Source organism: Phallusia mammillata, chromosome 7 (assembly GCF_965637545.1).
Source record: "Phallusia mammillata chromosome 7, kaPhaMamm4.hap1.1, whole genome shotgun sequence".
In the NCBI taxonomy this organism is placed as follows: Eukaryota; Metazoa; Chordata; class Ascidiacea; order Phlebobranchia; family Ascidiidae; genus Phallusia; species Phallusia mammillata.
In genome coordinates this window covers 11117885-11131470 of record NC_137258.1, presented here as the reverse complement: position 1 = coordinate 11131470, position 13586 = coordinate 11117885, and the positions used below count along the sequence as shown (strand labels likewise).

At 41.8% G+C, this 13586-nt stretch overlaps 13 non-coding genes across 13 annotated transcripts; all 13 read left to right on the top strand.

The window, feature by feature from the left end:
* The first annotated feature begins 2680 nt into the window (after window positions 1-2680).
* Trnah-gug (transfer RNA histidin (anticodon GUG)) lies at window positions 2681-2752 on the top strand. Its single transcript has one exon. It is a non-coding gene; the product is annotated as a tRNA-His (tRNA).
* Window positions 2753-3322: 570 nt separating this feature from the next.
* Window positions 3323-3394, top strand: Trnah-gug (transfer RNA histidin (anticodon GUG)). The gene has a single exon. It is a non-coding gene; the product is annotated as a tRNA-His (tRNA).
* A 249-nt stretch (window positions 3395-3643) lies between these two features.
* On the top strand, window positions 3644-3715 carry Trnah-gug (transfer RNA histidin (anticodon GUG)). Its single transcript has one exon. It is a non-coding gene; the product is annotated as a tRNA-His (tRNA).
* Window positions 3716-6507: 2792 nt separating this feature from the next.
* Trnah-gug (transfer RNA histidin (anticodon GUG)) lies at window positions 6508-6579 on the top strand. The gene has a single exon. It is a non-coding gene; the product is annotated as a tRNA-His (tRNA).
* Window positions 6580-6827: 248 nt separating this feature from the next.
* Trnah-gug (transfer RNA histidin (anticodon GUG)) lies at window positions 6828-6899 on the top strand. Its single transcript has one exon. It is a non-coding gene; the product is annotated as a tRNA-His (tRNA).
* Window positions 6900-7469: 570 nt separating this feature from the next.
* Trnah-gug (transfer RNA histidin (anticodon GUG)) lies at window positions 7470-7541 on the top strand. The gene has a single exon. It is a non-coding gene; the product is annotated as a tRNA-His (tRNA).
* Window positions 7542-7790: 249 nt separating this feature from the next.
* Trnah-gug (transfer RNA histidin (anticodon GUG)) lies at window positions 7791-7862 on the top strand. The gene has a single exon. It is a non-coding gene; the product is annotated as a tRNA-His (tRNA).
* Window positions 7863-10333: 2471 nt separating this feature from the next.
* Window positions 10334-10405, top strand: Trnah-gug (transfer RNA histidin (anticodon GUG)). Its single transcript has one exon. It is a non-coding gene; the product is annotated as a tRNA-His (tRNA).
* A 248-nt stretch (window positions 10406-10653) lies between these two features.
* On the top strand, window positions 10654-10725 carry Trnah-gug (transfer RNA histidin (anticodon GUG)). Its single transcript has one exon. It is a non-coding gene; the product is annotated as a tRNA-His (tRNA).
* A 570-nt stretch (window positions 10726-11295) lies between these two features.
* Trnah-gug (transfer RNA histidin (anticodon GUG)) lies at window positions 11296-11367 on the top strand. The gene has a single exon. It is a non-coding gene; the product is annotated as a tRNA-His (tRNA).
* A 249-nt stretch (window positions 11368-11616) lies between these two features.
* Trnah-gug (transfer RNA histidin (anticodon GUG)) lies at window positions 11617-11688 on the top strand. The gene has a single exon. It is a non-coding gene; the product is annotated as a tRNA-His (tRNA).
* An 888-nt stretch (window positions 11689-12576) lies between these two features.
* On the top strand, window positions 12577-12648 carry Trnah-gug (transfer RNA histidin (anticodon GUG)). Its single transcript has one exon. It is a non-coding gene; the product is annotated as a tRNA-His (tRNA).
* Window positions 12649-12896: 248 nt separating this feature from the next.
* Trnah-gug (transfer RNA histidin (anticodon GUG)) lies at window positions 12897-12968 on the top strand. Its single transcript has one exon. It is a non-coding gene; the product is annotated as a tRNA-His (tRNA).
* The last annotated feature ends 618 nt before the right edge of the window (window positions 12969-13586 follow it).

The following is a 13586-nucleotide window of genomic DNA, read 5'->3' as shown; positions in this document are numbered from 1 at the left end:
GAACTGAAAACACTTTCAAATTATTGGAACTTATTGAAAACTGTTGCATGAACATAATCAGCAGAGTGGCGCAGCGGAAGCGTGCTGGGCCCATAACCCAGAGGTCGATGGATCGAAACCATCCTCTGCTACATACATGCTGTGATCGTATAGTGGTTAGTACTTCACGTTGTGGCCGTGACAACCGAGGTTCGAATCCTGGTCACAGCAGATTTGTTTTTGTTTGTTTCTGGCGATTGCTTTAAGTTGCTTTGCATTTGTGAACAAACATAAAAATTCTGGTTGCATCTATTCTCGCATTTCTTGAATGATTGCACATTGAACTGCAAACACTTTCAAATCATTGGAACTTATTGAAAACTGTTGCATCGACAAATTCAGCAGAGTGGCGCAGCGGAAGCGTGCTGGGCCCATAACCCAGAGGTCGATGGATCGAAACCATCCTCTGCTACATACATGATGTGATCGTATAGTGGTTAGTACTTCACGTTGTGGCCGTGACAACCCAGGTTCGAATCCAGGTCACAGCAGATTCATTTTGTGTTTGTTTCTGGCGATTGTTTTAAGTTGCTTTGTATTTGTGAACAAACATATGCTGGTTGCATCTATTGTTGAATCTCTTGAATGATTGCATTTTGAACTGCAAACACTTTCAAATCATTGGAACTTATTGAAAACTGTTGCATCGGCAAAATCAGCAGAGTGGCGCAGCGGAAGCGTGCTGGGCCCATAACCCAGACGTCGATGGATCGAATCCATGCATCCTCTGCTACATACATGCTGTGATCGTATAGTGGTTAGTACTTCACGTTGTGCCCGTGACAATCCAGGTTCCAATCCTGGTCACAGCAGATTCATTTTTTGTTTGTTTCTGGCGATTGTTTTAAGTTGCTTTGCATTTGTGAACAAACATAAAAATGCAGGATGCATCTATTGTTGAATCTCTTGAATGATTGCATTTTGAACTGCAAACACTTTCAAATTATTGGAACTTATTGAAAACTGTTGCATCGACAAATTCAGCAGAGTAGCGCAGCGGAAGCGTGCTGGGCCCATAACCCAGAGGTCGATGGATCGAAACCATCGTCTGCTACATACATGCAGTGATCGTATCGTGGTTAGTACTTCACGTTGTGGCCGTGACAACCCAGGTTCGAATCCTGGTCACAGCAGATTCATTTTTTGTTTGTTTCTGGCGATTGTTTTAAGTTGCTTTGCATTTGTGAACAAACATAAAAATGCAGGATGCATCTATTGTTGAATCTCTTGAATGATTGCATTTTGAACTGCAAACACTTTCAAATTATTGGAACTTATTGAAAACTGTTGCATCGACAAATTCAGCAGAGTGGCGCAGCGGAAGCGTGCTGGGCCCATAACCGAGATGTCGATGGATCGAAACCATGCATCCTCTGCTACATATATGGTGTGTTCGTAGTGACAACCCAGGTTCGAATCCTGGTCACAGCAGATTCATTTTTTGTTTGTTTCTGGCGATTGTTTTAAGTTGCTTTGCATTTGTGAACAAACATAAAAATTCTGGTTGCATCTATTCTCGAATTTTTTGAATGATTGCATTTTGAACTGCAAATATTTTCAAATTATTGGAACTTATTGAAAACTGTTGCATCGACAAAATCAGCAGAGTGGCGCAGCGGAAGCGTGCTGGCCCCATAACCCAGAGGTCGATGGATCGAAACCATCGTCTGCTACATACATGCAGTGATCGTATAGTGGTTAGTACTTCACGTTGTGGCCGTGACAACCCAGGTTCGAATCCTGGTCACAGCAGATTCATTTTTTGTTTGTTTCTGGCGATTGTTTTAAGTTGCTTTGCATTTGTGAACAAACATAAAAATGCAGGATGCATCTATTGTTGAATCTCTTGAATGATTGCATTTTGAACTGCAAACACTTTCAAATTATTGGAACTTATTGAAAACTGTTGCATCGACAAAATCAGCAGAGTGGCGCAGCGGAAGCGTGCTGGGCCCATAACCCAGACGTCGATGGATCGAAACCATCCTCTGCTACATACATGCTGTGATCGTATAGTGGTTAGTACTTCACGTTGTGGCCGTGACAACACAGGTTCGAATCCTGGTCACAGCAGATTTGTTTTTGTTTGTTTCTGGCGATTGTTTTAAGTTGCTTTGCATTTGTGAACAAACATAAAAATGCTGGTTGCATCTATTCTGGAATTTTTTGAATGATTGCATTTTGAACTGAAAACACTTTCAAATTATTGGAACTTATTGAAAACTGTTGCATGAACATAATCAGCAGAGTGGCGCAGCGGAAGCGTGCTGGGCCCATAACCCAGAGGTCGATGGATCGAAACCATCCTCTGCTACATACATGCTGTGATCGTATAGTGGTTAGTACTTCACGTTGTGGCCGTGACAACCGAGGTTCGAATCCTGGTCACAGCAGATTTGTTTTTGTTTGTTTCTGGCGATTGCTTTAAGTTGCTTTGCATTTGTGAACAAACATAAAAATTCTGGTTGCATCTATTCTCGCATTTCTTGAATGATTGCACATTGAACTGCAAACACTTTCAAATCATTGGAACTTATTGAAAACTGTTGCATCGACAAATTCAGCAGAGTGGCGCAGCGGAAGCGTGCTGGGCCCATAACCAAGAGGTCGATGGATCGAAACCATCCTCTGCTACATACATGCTGTGATCGTATAGTGGTTAGTACTTCACGTTGTGGCCGTGACAACCCAGGTTCGAATCCTGGTCACAGCAGATTCATTTTTTGTTTGTTTCCGGCGATTGCTTTAAGTTGCTTTGCATTTGTGAACAAACATAAAAATTCTGGTTGCATCTATTCTCGCATTTCTTGAATGTTTGCATTTTAAACTGCAAATATTTTCAAATTATTGGAACTTATTGAAAACTGTTGCATCGACAAATTCAGCAGAGTGGCGCAGCGGAAGCGTGCTGGGCCCATAACCCAGACGTCGATGGATCGAAACCATCCTCTGCTACATACATGATGTGATCGTATAGTGGTTAGTACTTCACGTTGTGGCCGTGACAACCCAGGTTCGAATCCTGGTCACAGCAGATTCATTTTTTGTTTGTTTCTTGCGATTGTTTTAAGTTGCTTTGTATTTGTGAACAAACATATGCTGGTTGCATCTATTGTTGAATCTCTTGAATGATTGCATTTTGAACTGCAAACACTTTCAAATCATTGGAACTGATTGAAAACTGTTGCATCGGCAAAATCAGCAGAGTGGCGCAGCGGAAGCGTGCTGGGCCCATAACCCAGATGTCGATGGATCGAAACCATGCATCCTCTGCTACATACATGCTGTGATCGTATAGTGGTTAGTGCTTCACGTTGTGGCCGTGACAACCCAGGTTCGAATCCTGGTCACAGCAGATTCATTTTGTGTTTGTTTCTGGCGATTGTTTTAAGTTGCTTTGCATTTGTGAACAAACATAAAAATGCTGGTTGCATCTATTGTTGAATTTCTTGAATGTTTGCATTTTGAACTGCAAACACTTTCAAATTATTGGAACTTATTGAAAACTGTTGCATGATCAAAATCAGCAGAGTGGCGCAGCGGAAGCGTGCTGGGCCCATAACCCAGACGTCGATGGATCGAAACCATCCTCTGCTACATACATGCTGTGATCGTATAGTGGTTAGTACTTCACGTTGTGGCCGTGACAACCCAGGTTCGAATCCTGGTCACAGCAGATTTGTTTTTGTTTGTTTCTGGCGATTGCTTTAAGTTGCTTTGCATTTGTGAACAAACACAAAAATTCTGGTTGCATCTATTCTCGAATTTTTTGAATGATTGCATTTTGAACTGAAAACACTTTCAAATTATTGGAACTTATTGAAAACTGTTGCATGAACATAATCAGCAGAGTGGCGCAGCGGAAGCGTGGTGGGCCCATAACCCAGAGGTCGATGGATCGAAACCATCGTCTGCTACATACATGCTGTGATCGTATAGTGGTTAGTACTTCACGTTGTGGCCGTGACAACCCAGGTTTGAATCCTGGTCACAGCAGATTTGTTTTTGTTTGTTTCTGGCGATTGCTTTAAGTTGCTTTGCATTTGTGAACAAACACAAAAATTCTGGTTGCATCTATTCTCGAATTTTTTGAATGTCTGCATTTTGAACTGAAAACACTTTCAAATTATTGGAACTTATTGAAAATTGTTGCATGGACAAAATCAGCAGAGTGGCGCAGCGGAAGCGTGCTGGGCCCATAACCCAGAGGTCGATGGATCGAAACCATCCTCTGCTACATACATGCTGTGATCGCATAGTGGTTAGTACTTCACGTTGTGGCCGTGACAACCCAGGTTCGAATCCTGGTCACAGCAGATTCATTTTTTGTTTGTTTCTGGCGATTGTTTTAAGTTGCTTTGCATTTGTGAACAAACATAAAAATGCTGGTTGCATCCATTGTTGAATTTCTTGAATGTTTGCATTTTGAACTGCAAATATTTTTAAATTATTGGAACTTATTGAAAACTGTTGCATGAACAAAATCAGCAGAGTGGCGCAGCGGAAGCGTGCTGGGCCCATAACCCAGAGGTCGATGGATCGAAACCATCCTCTGCTACATACATGCTGTGATCGTATAGTGGTTAGTACTTCACGTTGTGCCCGTGACAACCCAGGTTCGAATCCTGGTCACAGCAGATTCATTTTTTGTTTGTTTCTGGCGATTGTTTTAAGTTGCTTTGCATTTGTGAACAAACATAAAAATGCTGGTTGCATCTATTGTTGAATTTCTTGAATGTTTGCATTTTGAACTGCAAATATGTTTAAATTATTGGAACTTATTGAAAACTGTTGCATGAACAAAATCAGCAGAGTGGCGCAGCGGAAGCGTGCTGGGCCCATAACCCAGAGGTCGATGGATCGAAACCATCCTCTGCTACATACATGCTGTGATCGTATAGTGGTTAGTACTTCACGTTGTGGCCGTGACAACCCAGGTTCGAATCCAGGTCACAGCAGATTCATTTTGTGTTTGTTTCTGGCGATTGTTTTAAGTTGCTTTGTATTTGTGAACAAACATATGCTGGTTGCATCTATTGTTGAATCTCTTGAATGATTGCATTTTGAACTGCAAACACTTTCAAATCATTGGAACTTATTGAAAACTGTTGCATCGGCAAAATCAGCAGAGTGGCGCAGCGGAAGCGTGCTGGGCCCATAACCCAGATGTCGATGGATCGAAACCATGCATCCTCTGCTACATACATGCTGTGATCGTATAGTGGTTAGTACTTCACGTTGTGCCCGTGACAATCCAGGTTCCAATCCTGGTCACAGCAGATTCATTTTTTGTTTGTTTCTGGCGATTGTTTTAAGTTGCTTTGCATTTGTGAACAAACATAAAAATGCAGGATGCATCTATTGTTGAATCTCTTGAATGATTGCATTTTGAACTGCAAACACTTTCAAATTATTGGAACTTATTGAAAACTGTTGCATCGACAAATTCAGCAGAGTAGCGCAGCGGAAGCGTGCTGGGCCCATAACCCAGAGGTCGATGGATCGAAACCATCGTCTGCTACATACATGCAGTGATCGTATAGTGGTTAGTACTTCACGTTGTGGCCGTGACAACCCAGGTTCGAATCCTGGTCACAGCAGATTCATTTTTTGTTTGTTTCTGGCGATTGTTTTAAGTTGCTTTGCATTTGTGAACAAACATAAAAATGCAGGATGCATCTATTGTTGAATCTCTTGAATGATTGCATTTTGAACTGCAAACACTATCAAATTATTGGAACTTATTGAAAACTGTTGCATCGACAAATTCAGCAGAGTGGCGCAGCGGAAGCGTGCTGGGCCCATAACCGAGATGTTGATGGATCGAAACCATGCATCCTCTGCTACATATATGGTGTGATCGTAGTGACAACCCAGGTTCGAATCCTGGTCACAGCAGATTCATTTTTTGTTTGTTTCTGGCGATTGTTTTAAGTTGCTTTGCATTTGTGAACAAACATAAAAATTCTGGTTGCATCTATTCTCGCATTTCTTGAATGTTTGCATTTTAAACTGCAAATATTTCCAAATTATTGGAACTTATTGAAAACTGTTGCATCGACAAAATCAGCAGAGTGGCGCAGCGGAAGCGTGCTGGCCCCATAACCCAGAGGTCGATGGATCGAAACCATCGTCTGCTACATACATGCAGTGATCGTATAGTGGTTAGTACTTCACGTTGTGGCCGTGACAACCCAGGTTCGAATCCTGGTCACAGCAGATTCATTTTTTGTTTGTTTCTGGCGATTGTTTTAAGTTGCTTTGCATTTGTGAACAAACATAAAAATGCAGGATGCATCTATTGCTGAATCTCTTGAATGATTGCATTTTGAACTGCAAACACTTTCAAATTATTGGAACTTATTGAAAACTGTTGCATCGACAAAATCAGCAGAGTGGCGCAGCGGAAGCGTGCTGGGCCCATAACCCAGAGGTCGATGGATCGAAACCATCCTCTGCTACATACATGCTGTGATCGTATAGTGGTTAGTACTTCACGTTGTGGCCGTGACAACCCAGGTTCGAATCCTGGTCACAGCAGATTTGTTTTTGTTTGTTTCTGGCGATTGCTTTAAGTTGCTTTGCATTTGTGAACAAACATAAAAATTCTGGTTGCATCTATTCTCGCATTTCTTGAATGATTGCACATTGAACTGCAAACACTTTCAAATCATTGGAACTTATTGAAAACTGTTGCATCGACAAATTCAGCAGAGTGGCGCAGCGGAAGCGTGCTGGGCCCATAACCAAGAGGTCGATGGATCGAAACCATCCTCTGCTACATACATGCTGTGATCGTATAGTGGTTAGTACTTCACGTTGTGGCCGTGACAACCCAGGTTCGAATCCTGGTCACAGCAGATTTATTTTTTGTTTGTTTCCGGCGATTGCTTTAAGTTGCTTTGCATTTGTGAACAAACATAAAAATTCTGGTTGCATCTATTCTCGCATTTCTTGAATGTTTGCATTTTAAACTGCAAATATTTTCAAATTATTGGAACTTATTGAAAACTGTTGCATCGACAAATTCAGCAGAGTGGCGCAGCGGAAGCGTGCTGGGCCCATAACCCAGACGTCGATGGATCGAAACCATCCTCTGCTACATACATGATGTGATCGTATAGTGGTTAGTACTTCACGTTGTGGCCGTGACAACCCAGGTTCGAATCCTGGTCACAGCAGATTCATTTTTTGTTTGTTTCTTGCGATTGTTTTAAGTTGCTTTGTATTTGTGAACAAACATATGCTGGTTGCATCTATTGTTGAATCTCTTGAATGATTGCATTTTGAACTGCAAACACTTTCAAATCATTGGAACTGATTGAAAACTGTTGCATCGGCAAAATCAGCAGAGTGGCGCAGCGGAAGCGTGCTGGGCCCATAACCCAGATGTCGATGGATCGAAACCATGCATCCTCTGCTACATACATGCTGTGATCGTATAGTGGTTAGTGCTTCACGTTGTGGCCGTGACAACCCAGGTTCGAATCCTGGTCACAGCAGATTCATTTTTTGTTTGTTTCTGGCGATTGTTTTAAGTTGCTTTGCATTTGTGAACAAACATAAAAATGCTGGTTGCATCTATTGTTGAATTTCTTGAATGTTTGCATTTTGAACTGCAAACACTTTCAAATTATTGGAACTTATTGAAAACTGTTGCATCGACAAAATCAGCAGAGTGGCGCAGCGGAAGCGTGCTGGGCCCATAACCCAGACGTCGATGGATCGAAACCATCCTCTGCTACATACATGCTGTGATCGTATAGTGGTTAGTACTTCACGTTGTGGCCGTGACAACCCAGGTTCGAATCCTGGTCACAGCAGATTTGTTTTTGTTTGTTTCTGGCGATTGCTTTAAGTTGCTTTGCATTTGTGAACAAACACAAAAATTCTGGTTGCATCTATTCTCGAATTTTTGAATGATTGCATTTTGAACTGAAAACACTTTCAAATTATTGGAACTTATTGAAAACTGTTGCATCGACAAAATCAGCAGAGTGGCGCAGCGGAAGCGTGCTGGGCCCATAACCCAGAGGTCGATGGATCGAAACCATCCTCTGCTACATACATGCTGTGATCGCATAGTGGTTAGTACTTCACGTTGTGGCCGTGACAACCCAGGTTCGAATCCTGGTCACAGCAGATTCATTTTTTGTTTGTTTCTGGCGATTGTTTTAAGTTGCTTTGCATTTGTGAACAAACATAAAAATGCTGGTTGCATCCATTGTTGAATTTCTTGAATGTTTGCATTTTGAACTGCAAATATTTTTAAATTATTGGAACTTATTGAAAACTGTTGCATGAACAAAATCAGCAGAGTGGCGCAGCGGAAGCGTGCTGGGCCCATAACCCAGAGGTCGATGGATCGAAACCATCCTCTGCTACATACATGCTGTGATCGTATAGTGGTTAGTACTTCACGTTGTGCCCGTGACAACCCAGGTTCGAATCCTGGTCACAGCAGATTCATTTTTTGTTTGTTTCTGGCGATTGTTTTAAGTTGCTTTGCATTTGTGAACAAACATAAAAATGCTGGTTGCATCTATTGTTGAATTTCTTGAATGTTTGCATTTTGAACTGCAAATATGTTTAAATTATTGGAACTTATTGAAAACTGTTGCATGAACAAAATCAGCAGAGTGGCGCAGCGGAAGCGTGCTGGGCCCATAACCCAGAGGTCGATGGATCGAAACCATCCTCTGCTACATACATGCTGTGATCGTATAGTGGTTAGTACTTCACGTTGTGGCCGTGACAACCCAGGTTCGAATCCAGGTCACAGCAGATTCATTTTGTGTTTGTTTCTGGCGATTGTTTTAAGTTGCTTTGTATTTGTGAACAAACATATGCTGGTTGCATCTATTGTTGAATCTCTTGAATGATTGCATTTTGAACTGCAAACACTTTCAAATCATTGGAACTTATTGAAAACTGTTGCATCGGCAAAATCAGCAGAGTGGCGCAGCGGAAGCGTGCTGGGCCCATAACCCAGATGTCGATGGATCGAAACCATGCATCCTCTGCTACATACATGCTGTGATCGTATAGTGGTTAGTACTTCACGTTGTGCCCGTGACAATCCAGGTTCCAATCCTGGTCACAGCAGATTCATTTTTTGTTTGTTTCTGGCGATTGTTTTAAGTTGCTTTGCATTTGTGAACAAACATAAAAATGCAGGATGCATCTATTGTTGAATCTCTTGAATGATTGCATTTTGAACTGCAAACACTTTCAAATTATTGGAACTTATTGAAAACTGTTGCATCGACAAATTCAGCAGAGTAGCGCAGCGGAAGCGTGCTGGGCCCATAACCCAGAGGTCGATGGATCGAAACCATCGTCTGCTACATACATGCAGTGATCGTATAGTGGTTAGTACTTCACGTTGTGGCCGTGACAACCCAGGTTCGAATCCTGGTCACAGCAGATTCATTTTTTGTTTGTTTCTGGCGATTGTTTTAAGTTGCTTTGCATTTGTGAACAAACATAAAAATGCAGGATGCATCTATTGTTGAATCTCTTGAATGATTGCATTTTGAACTGCAAACACTATCAAATTATTGGAACTTATTGAAAACTGTTGCATCGACAAATTCAGCAGAGTGGCGCAGCGGAAGCGTGCTGGGCCCATAACCGAGATGTTGATGGATCGAAACCATGCATCCTCTGCTACATATATGGTGTGATCGTAGTGACAACCCAGGTTCGAATCCTGGTCACAGCAGATTCATTTTTTGTTTGTTTCTGGCGATTGTTTTAAGTTGCTTTGCATTTGTGAACAAACATAAAAATTCTGGTTGCATCTATTCTCGCATTTCTTGAATGTTTGCATTTTAAACTGCAAATATTTCCAAATTATTGGAACTTATTGAAAACTGTTGCATCGACAAAATCAGCAGAGTGGCGCAGCGGAAGCGTGCTGGCCCCATAACCCAGAGGTCGATGGATCGAAACCATCGTCTGCTACATACATGCAGTGATCGTATAGTGGTTAGTACTTCACGTTGTGGCCGTGACAACCCAGGTTCGAATCCTGGTCACAGCAGATTCATTTTTTGTTTGTTTCTGGCGATTGTTTTAAGTTGCTTTGCATTTGTGAACAAACATAAAAATGCAGGATGCATCTATTGCTGAATCTCTTGAATGATTGCATTTTGAACTGCAAACACTTTCAAATTATTGGAACTTATTGAAAACTGTTGCATCGACAAAATCAGCAGAGTGGCGCAGCGGAAGCGTGCTGGGCCCATAACCCAGAGGTCGATGGATCGAAACCATCCTCTGCTACATACATGCTGTGATCGTATAGTGGTTAGTACTTCACGTTGTGGCCGTGACAACCCAGGTTCGAATCCTGGTCACAGCAGATTTGTTTTTGTTTGTTTCTGGCGATTGCTTTAAGTTGCTTTGCATTTGTGAACAAACATAAAAATTCTGGTTGCATCTATTCTCGCATTTCTTGAATGATTGCACATTGAACTGCAAACACTTTCAAATCATTGGAACTTATTGAAAACTGTTGCATCGACAAATTCAGCAGAGTGGCGCAGCGGAAGCGTGCTGGGCCCATAACCAAGAGGTCGATGGATCGAAACCATCCTCTGCTACATACATGCTGTGATCGTATAGTGGTTAGTACTTCACGTTGTGGCCGTGACAACCCAGGTTCGAATCCTGGTCACAGCAGATTTATTTTTTGTTTGTTTCCGGCGATTGCTTTAAGTTGCTTTGCATTTGTGAACAAACATAAAAATTCTGGTTGCATCTATTCTCGCATTTCTTGAATGTTTGCATTTTAAACTGCAAATATTTTCAAATTATTGGAACTTATTGAAAACTGTTGCATCGACAAATTCAGCAGAGTGGCGCAGCGGAAGCGTGCTGGGCCCATAACCCAGACGTCGATGGATCGAAACCATCCTCTGCTACATACATGATGTGATCGTATAGTGGTTAGTACTTCACGTTGTGGCCGTGACAACCCAGGTTCGAATCCTGGTCACAGCAGATTCATTTTTTGTTTGTTTCTTGCGATTGTTTTAAGTTGCTTTGTATTTGTGAACAAACATATGCTGGTTGCATCTATTGTTGAATCTCTTGAATGATTGCATTTTGAACTGCAAACACTTTCAAATCATTGGAACTGATTGAAAACTGTTGCATCGGCAAAATCAGCAGAGTGGCGCAGCGGAAGCGTGCTGGGCCCATAACCCAGATGTCGATGGATCGAAACCATGCATCCTCTGCTACATACATGCTGTGATCGTATAGTGGTTAGTGCTTCACGTTGTGGCCGTGACAACCCAGGTTCGAATCCTGGTCACAGCAGATTCATTTTTTGTTTGTTTCTGGCGATTGTTTTAAGTTGCTTTGCATTTGTGAACAAACATAAAAATGCTGGTTGCATCTATTGTTGAATTTCTTGAATGTTTGCATTTTGAACTGCAAACACTTTCAAATTATTGGAACTTATTGAAAACTGTTGCATCGACAAAATCAGCAGAGTGGCGCAGCGGAAGCGTGCTGGGCCCATAACCCAGACGTCGATGGATCGAAACCATCCTCTGCTACATACATGCTGTGATCGTATAGTGGTTAGTACTTCACGTTGTGGCCGTGACAACCCAGGTTCGAATCCTGGTCACAGCAGATTTGTTTTTGTTTGTTTCTGGCGATTGCTTTAAGTTGCTTTGCATTTGTGAACAAACACAAAAATTCTGGTTGCATCTATTCTCGAATTTTTGAATGATTGCATTTTGAACTGAAAACACTTTCAAATTATTGGAACTTATTGAAAACTGTTGCATCGACAAAATCAGCAGAGTGGCGCAGCGGAAGCGTGCTGGGCCCATAACCCAGAGGTCGATGGATCGAAACCATCCTCTGCTACATACATGCAGTGATCGTATAGTGGTTAGTACTTCACGTTGTGGCCGTGACAACCCAGGTTCGAATCCTGGTCACAGCAGATTCAATTTTTGTTTGTTTCTGGCGATTGTTTTAAGTTGCTTTGCATTTGTGAACAAACATAAAAATGCTGGTTGCATCTATTGTTGAATTTCTTGAATGTTTGCATTTTGAACTGCAAATATTTTTAAATTATTGGAACTTATTGAAAACTGTTGCATGAACAAAATCAGCAGAGTGGCGCAGCGGAAGCGTGCTGGGCCCATAACCCAGAGGTCGATGGATCGAAACCATCCTCTGCTACATACATGCTGTGATCGTATAGTGGTTAGTACTTCACGTTGTGGCCGTGACAACCCAGGTTCGAATCCTGGACACAGCAGATTCATTTTTTGTTTGTTTCTGGCGATTGTTTTAAGTTGCTTTGCATTTGTGAACAAACATAAAAATCCTGGATGCATCTATTCTGGAATCTCTTAAATGTTTGCAATTTAAACTGCAAATACTTTCAAATTATTGGAACTTATGAAAACTGTTGCATGAACAAAATCAGCAGAGTGGCGCAGCGGAAGCGTGCTGGGCCCATAACCCAGAGGTCGATGGATCGAAACCATCCTCTGCTACATACATGCTGTGATCGTATAGTGGTTAGTACTTCACGTTGTGGCCGTGACAACCCAGGTTCGAATCCTGGTCACAGCAGATTTGTTTTTGTTTGTTTCTGGCGATTGCTTTAAGTTGCTTTGCATTTGTGAACAAACACAAAAATTCTGGTTGCATCTATTCTCGAATTTTTTGAATGATTGCATTTTGAACTGAAAACACTTTCAAATTATTGGAACTTATTGAAAACTGTTGCATGAACATAATCAGCAGAGTGGCGCAGCGGAAGCGTGCTGGGCCCATAACCCAGAGGTCGATGGATCGAAACCATCGTCTGCTACATACATGCTGTGATCGTATAGTGGTTAGTACTTCACGTTGTGGCCGTGACAACCCAGGTTCGAATCCTGGTCACAGCAGATTTGTTTTTGTTTGTTTCTGGCGATTGCTTTAAGTTGCTTTGCATTTGTGAACAAACACAAAAATTCTGGTTGCATCTATTCTCGAATATTTTGAATGTCTGCATTTTGAACTGAAAACACTTTCAAATTATTGGAACTTATTGAAAATTGTTGCATGGACAAAATCAGCAGAGTGGCGCAGCGGAAGCGTGCTGGGCCCATAACCCAGAGGTCGATGGGTCGAAACCATCCTCTGCTACATACATGCTGTGATCGCATAGTGGTTAGTACTTCACGTTGTGGCCGTGACAACCCAGGTTCGAATCCTGGTCACAGCAGATTCATTTTTTGTTTGTTTCTGGCGATTGTTTTAAGTTGCTTTGCATTTGTGAACAAACATAAAAATGCTGGTTGCATCTATTGTTGAATTTCTTGAATGTTTGCATTTTGAACTGCAAATATTTTTAAATTATTGGAACTTATTGAAAACTGTTGCATGAACAAAATCAGCAGAGTGGCGCAGCGGAAGCGTGCTGGGCCCATAACCCAGAGGTCGATGTATCGAAACCATCCTCTGCTACATACATGCTGTGATCGTATAGTGGTTAGTACTTCACGTTGTGCCCGTGACAACCC